Source organism: Nomascus leucogenys, chromosome 6 (assembly GCF_006542625.1).
Source record: "Nomascus leucogenys isolate Asia chromosome 6, Asia_NLE_v1, whole genome shotgun sequence".
Taxonomy (NCBI): domain Eukaryota; kingdom Metazoa; phylum Chordata; class Mammalia; order Primates; family Hylobatidae; genus Nomascus; species Nomascus leucogenys.
Genome location: NC_044386.1, coordinates 108,135,085 through 108,141,115, shown reverse-complemented (window position 1 = coordinate 108,141,115; position 6,031 = coordinate 108,135,085).

The window sequence follows — 6,031 nt, the reverse complement described above, 5'->3', positions numbered from 1 at the left end:
CCGGGATTTGGAAGGTCTGGAGATGTTCCCCAAGGCTCCCAGCCGCGTGACATGAGCGTCCTTTCAGGCTCGGCATGGTGTTCTGTCTTCAGTCTGGCCATGCATTTCGATGGGTTTTTGACATTCATTCACTTACTCATTCAACATATATGTGCTAAGCTCCTGCTATATGCCAGGCACCGCTAGGGATAAAGCTCAGAAAGGGTAAGTAATGTGCTCAAGGTCACACAACTGGAAACTGCTGGAGCCACAATGCAGCCCCAGCCACTCCAGCCCCACCTCTCCCCTCTCACCTGGATGACTTCAGAAGTCTCCTAACTGGGGCTCCAACTCAGAACTCAGCCCCCTCCGATATGGCATCCACACTGCTGGGGAGAGACCTTTTTAAAATGCCAGTCTGATCATGTCTCTTCCTTGCTTGACATCTGTCGGTAAGGGTCTTCTGGCTCCAGGAGAAAGCCTCAAGTCCCTCACAGGTGTACGAGCTCCCCCGAGACGTGTGCCCCTGACAGCCTTGTTCCCATTTTCAGGAACCCGACACTCCAGCCATCCCAGGCATCTCTCATTTCCTTAAGGCCCAAGCTTTTGCACCCCTCCCTGCCTTTCTGTGCCCCTACAGTGTCTCTGCCTGGAATACTCCTCCCTCTGGGGTGTCTTTCAGATTCTCAGTGAATGCCACTCCTCCATGAAACTTTCTGACCTGAACATATCCATCGTGGCCTCTCCCTTCACCTAAAGACTGGATGGGCCTAACTGGCCATGCTTGTATGTCCTTCATCCTCCCTCCCCCGCTGACAACTAATTAATTGAAGCTGGCATGGCCACTGACTCCCGAGGGCTAATATCTGGTCTGGCCTGAATGTACCAGGGTCTCTCCTGAGCACTGAAGTGAGACCTGGACTGGGAAGGTCTGCAGTGAGCAGGGGGAGCTCAACAGCCTCTGGAGTCAGTGCTGTGGTCAGTCCGGGTGATGAGAGGAGAAAGAAACTGGGAAAATGGAGCAGGCGAGTCAATAAGCTAGCAGAGAAAAGGCCATGGGACTCGCAAGAGATAAAGGGCAAGAGAGAGACTTTCTCAGATGGCTTCTGCCCTGCCCTAGCAGGGAAGTCTTGCTCCTTTCCCCTGGCCTGCTTTGCATAGGATTCTGTCCTCTGCCCCTGCCAGCCTTCTGGCCCCAACCCCCTTCTGCCAAGCCTGGCCCTTTTTCTCTGTGTGCCTTCCCGCCTAAGCAGCCCCTGGGCTGTACTGCAGGACAGTTAGCACGTCTCATGGTGGCCAACCTCCTGAAGGCCTGGCACCATTCAGAACTGGCGTAATTCAATTTCTCCAGAGCCAGCAGCAGGCACGCCACCACGTGGCAATTGTGACAAACACAGTTTGCAATCCATTTGGACGCCAGCTCAGAATGATGAGTTTATTGATTAACGTTTAAAATGTTTTAGGATTTGCATTTTTCAGATTTGTTCACAGGGTGAGAATTTGCTAACAGTTAACGATTACTGAGTGGGTATGTTGTGCCAAACACGACTCCAAGCACTTTATTATTAATCTTCACAGCTGTGCTTATGCCAGAGCTGCTCTTACTATCCTCACTCAGCAGATGGGAAAACCCAGGCACAGAGGGGTTAAGCAATTTGCCTCAAGTCACAGCTAATCAGCAACTGAAACAGGATGAGAGCCCAGAGTCCAAATTCATAGACACTATATACACTGCCTCTTAATAATAGTTCAATGTGCCACTGCACTCCAGCCTGGTGACAGAGCAAGACTCTGTCTCAAAATAATAATAATAATAATAGTTCTTGTCCCATTCCTGGTTCACATAATCCAGATGTCCATAAGACAAGCCGGCCAGTGCTTATCAGCAGACTCCATTGCAAGCCTCTTTCTTTCTTTCTTTCTTTCTTTCTTTCTTTCTTCCTTCCTTCCTTCCTTCCTTCCTTCCTTCCTTTCTTTTTTTTAAATGGAGTCTCATTGTGTCACCCAGGCTGGAGTCCAGTCGCACAATCTCGGCTCACAGCAATCTTCACCTCCCAGGTTCAAGCGATTCTCCTTTTTAAAATGCTAATCTGATCATGTCTCTTCCTTGCTTGACATCTGTCGGCAAGGGTCTTCTGGCTCCAGGAGAAAGCCTCAAGTCCCTCACAGGTGTACGAGCTCCCTCTGAGACTTGTGCCCCTGAGAGCCTTGTAATCCCCAGTAGCTGGGATTACAGCCACCACCACCACACCCGGGCAAGCCTCTTTCAACTCATCTGTTTCCCCCATATGACTGGGAACCCATTGAGGGAAGGAATGCTGTCTCAATTATCCCCAAACTCCCAGCTTCTGACACAGAAGACAGTCAACATGTGGTGTGTTAAAAAATGGCAACTTCCAGACATAAGAAGCTGTGGAAACACCCAACATGTTTCTATATGTTTTCTTTGTTCCCATGGCAAATTCTGGCATCTCTCTGAAAGAGACTGCAACAAAATCCTTTGAATTTTTCCACACACAATGTCCCCACACAGTGTACCCTGTGGCAAGTTTTGGAGAGAAAAAAAATCTAGTGTTCCTATGGACCACAAGTTTAACACAAACAAACAATTTGGTGGCAAGAGGGCCAACAAAGTTAGTTAAATGCCAACCTGTACTGTACAAACTAGAAAAGCAAAACTACTTTACCTAGATGCCCTTCAAACTAGTATTCTGGATGTGAATTAGATGCACTCATTAGAAGCAATCTGCAAGGGGGAAGTGAGGCAGGGGCCATCTTCCAGCTGCCTTTAAGCAATGCAGCGGAGATGTGGGGCTTTTCCACCAAGATGCTCCAGTGTGCAAGTCTTCTGCTTCCTGATAGTCGAGAAGCAATTTCATAGTTGGCAGTGGTGACTTTTTTTTTTTTTTTTTGAGACAGAGTCTCGTTCTGTTGCCCAGGCTGGAGTGCAGTGGCACAATCTCGGCTCACTGCAACCTCCACCTTCCGGGTTCAAGCGATTCTCCTGCCTCAGCCTCCCAAGTAGCTGGGACTACAGGTGTGCACCACCATGCCCAGCTAATTTTTGTATTTTTAGTAGAGGTGGGGTTTCACCATATTGGCCAGGCTGGTCTTGAACTCCTGACCTCAAGTGATCCACCTGCCTTGGCCTCCCAAAGTGCTAGGATTACAAGCATGAGCCACCATGCCTGGTCATGTGATGACTTTTTGACCCCTGGACCACAACTATAGCAGTGTGTTCTTGAAGTCAACAGTTCTATGGGATGGCTCTTAGTTTCCTACCTCCCAGGTAGTGACGGAAGTGGTAGCTCTTGCAGCCAGCTGGCTCCTGTGTTCTGGGTGTCATTCCTGCAGACCTCGTCCACAACTACTTTTCTAGCCATTCCAACAATTTTGTAATTGCCTAATTCCCTATATTAAGTTCCTTTCTGCTTAAAACATCAGCATTGTTTTTATTTCCTGCACAAATCCTGGTTGATATTGTGTTTTTCCTTCCTTTGTTAACTTCCCAGACACTTCTTGGATATGTGGCACAGGTCAGGCAGTGCACTGGGTACGCATACCAGGACACTGGTAAACAAACAGCTCCTGGCCGGGCGTGGTGGCTCATGCCTGTAGTCCCAGCACTTTGGGAGGCCAAGGCAGGTGGGTCACCTGAGGTCAGGAGTTCAAAACCAGCCTGACCAACAGGGTGACATGGTGAAACCCCGTCTCTACTAAAAATACAAAAATTAGCTGGGCGTGGTGGGGCACGCATGTAATCCCAGCTACTCGGGAGGCTGAGGCAGGAGTATCGCTTGAACCTGGGAGGCAGAGGTTGCAGTGAGCCGAGATCATGTCACTGCACTCCAGCCATGGGCGATAGAGCAAGACTCCGTCAACAAAAAAGAAAGAAAAGAAATGAAAGAACAAACTCCTGCCCTTCCCAGACCTGTGTATGGAGACCACACTGGGGCACCATCCTCGGGATGGCTGCTGTAGTGGACAGAGCTGGTTCTCCACCCAGATCCCCTCCCAACCTGCTTACTGGATCTGTCTGTCCATCCCCCAGCATCTGCAACCTCCTTCAGAGGACTGGAGTTTCATCAGCTGCATGAGCAGAGCTGCAAGTGCCTGGGAGTTTATGCCCTGACCCCAGCCCCCAAGCAGCCTGAAGCCAGTGATGTCTTGTGCAGGAGTAGGAAAGCTCAGCTCCCTCAAGCGAGGACAAGCTCTAAGGTGCAACCCACACTCTGAAGCCCTCCACAGGATTAGGCTGAGGCTGAGACCTCACTGGAAATCCCATCCTTGCCTGGCTTCTGCCCCTTCCCTGACCTGCTTCCCCCACTCCCCAGTTCTCCTGGAAGTCCTTCCCCAATAAATTATCAGCATGCAGATGATTGAGGTCTGCTTTAGGAAATGCTGACCTAAAATGGGTACCATAAATTAAAAGGGGCAGCTGGGCGCAGTGGCTCACGCCTGTAATCCTCCAAGGTCGGCGGATCACTTGAGTTCGGGACTTTGAGACCAGCCTGACCAACATGGTGAAATCCCGTCTCTTCTAAAAATACAAAAGTGAACTGGGCATGGTGGTGCACACCTGTAGTCCCAGCTACTCAGGAGGCTGAGGCAGGAGAGTTGCTTGAACCCAGGAGGTGGAGGCTGCAGCGAGCCGAGATTGTGCCACTGCACTCCAACCTGGATGATAGAGACTCTGTCTCAAAAAAAAAAAAAAGTGTGGGGGAGCATTGAGCGACTGAGTGTCCAGGCCAGTGAGGACTTTGGTCATCAGGCTGAGTGAGTAGACGAGCCTGGAAGAGTTTGTCCTAGAAAGAGAAGACCAAGAAGGTGCTTGGCCATTTTCTGCAACATCTGAAGGGTCCACCTGTGAGAGAGTGGGTGGAACAGTGTGGGGTCGCTTCAGAAGCCAGAACTGCCCTGTGCTGGTTAATTTCATGTGTCAACATGGCTAGGCTATGGTGCCAGTTGTTTGATCAAACACCAGTCTGGATGTTGCTGTGAAAGTATTTTTTAGATGTGATTAACATTTAAATCAGTAGACTTTAACTGAAGTAGCTTATTCCCCATAACTTGCTGGGCCTCGTTCAATCAAGTGAAGCTTTAAGAGAAAAGACTGAGGCTGGGCGCGGTGGCTCACGCTTGTAATCCCAGCACTTTGGGAGGCTGAGGTGGGCGGATCACGAGGTCAGGAGATCGAGACCACGGTGAAACCCCGACTCTATTCAAAATACAAAAAGTTAGCCGGGCGTGGTGGCAGGCGCCTGTAGTCCCAGCTACTCGGAGAGGCTGAGGCAGGAGAATGGCGTGAACCCGGGAGGCGGAGCTTGCAGTGAGCTGAGATTGCGCCACTGCACTCCAGCCTGGGCAACAGAGCAAGACTCCGTCTCAAAAAAAAAAAAAAAAAAAAAAAGAGAAAAGACTGAGATCCCCCAAAGAGAAAGAGATTCTGCCTCCAGATTGCTTTTGGATTTAAAACAGCAAAGTCAACTCTTGTTGGAATTTCCACAGCCCAAAAATTGTGAGTCAATTCTGTGACATAAATCTCTTTCTCTCCCTCTCTCCCTCTCTCTCTCTCTCTCTCTCTCTCTATATATATATATATATGTATACATACACACACACACATAGACACATACACACACATATACACACACATACACAGATACACACCCTATTGGTGGTTCTGTTTCTCTGGAACACCCTAACACATGCCCTAAGCCGGGGCTGGCTTTAGGTTGGTAGCAGCCAGCAGGGTTCACCACAGGAGCCCGTCAAGTCAGGGCAGTGTAGACACTGAATGGGAGTAGGGGAGAATAGGGACCCATACCCCAGGGACATGCAAGTCAGCAGCAGGAACACATCCTAAAGGCTCACTGAGGGCAGGCCTGCCACGCTAAGCCCTAGCTGAGCAGCTGAGCAGAGGCCGTGGGGCAGTGGAGCAGGGGGACCAACTCCAGAGCCTTTCCTGGTACCTCCACAGAGAAGTGTGTTGACCTGCCTGGCACCTGCCAAGTGGGGTGAGACTGGAGTTCCTCAACAGCTCCACTGGGGA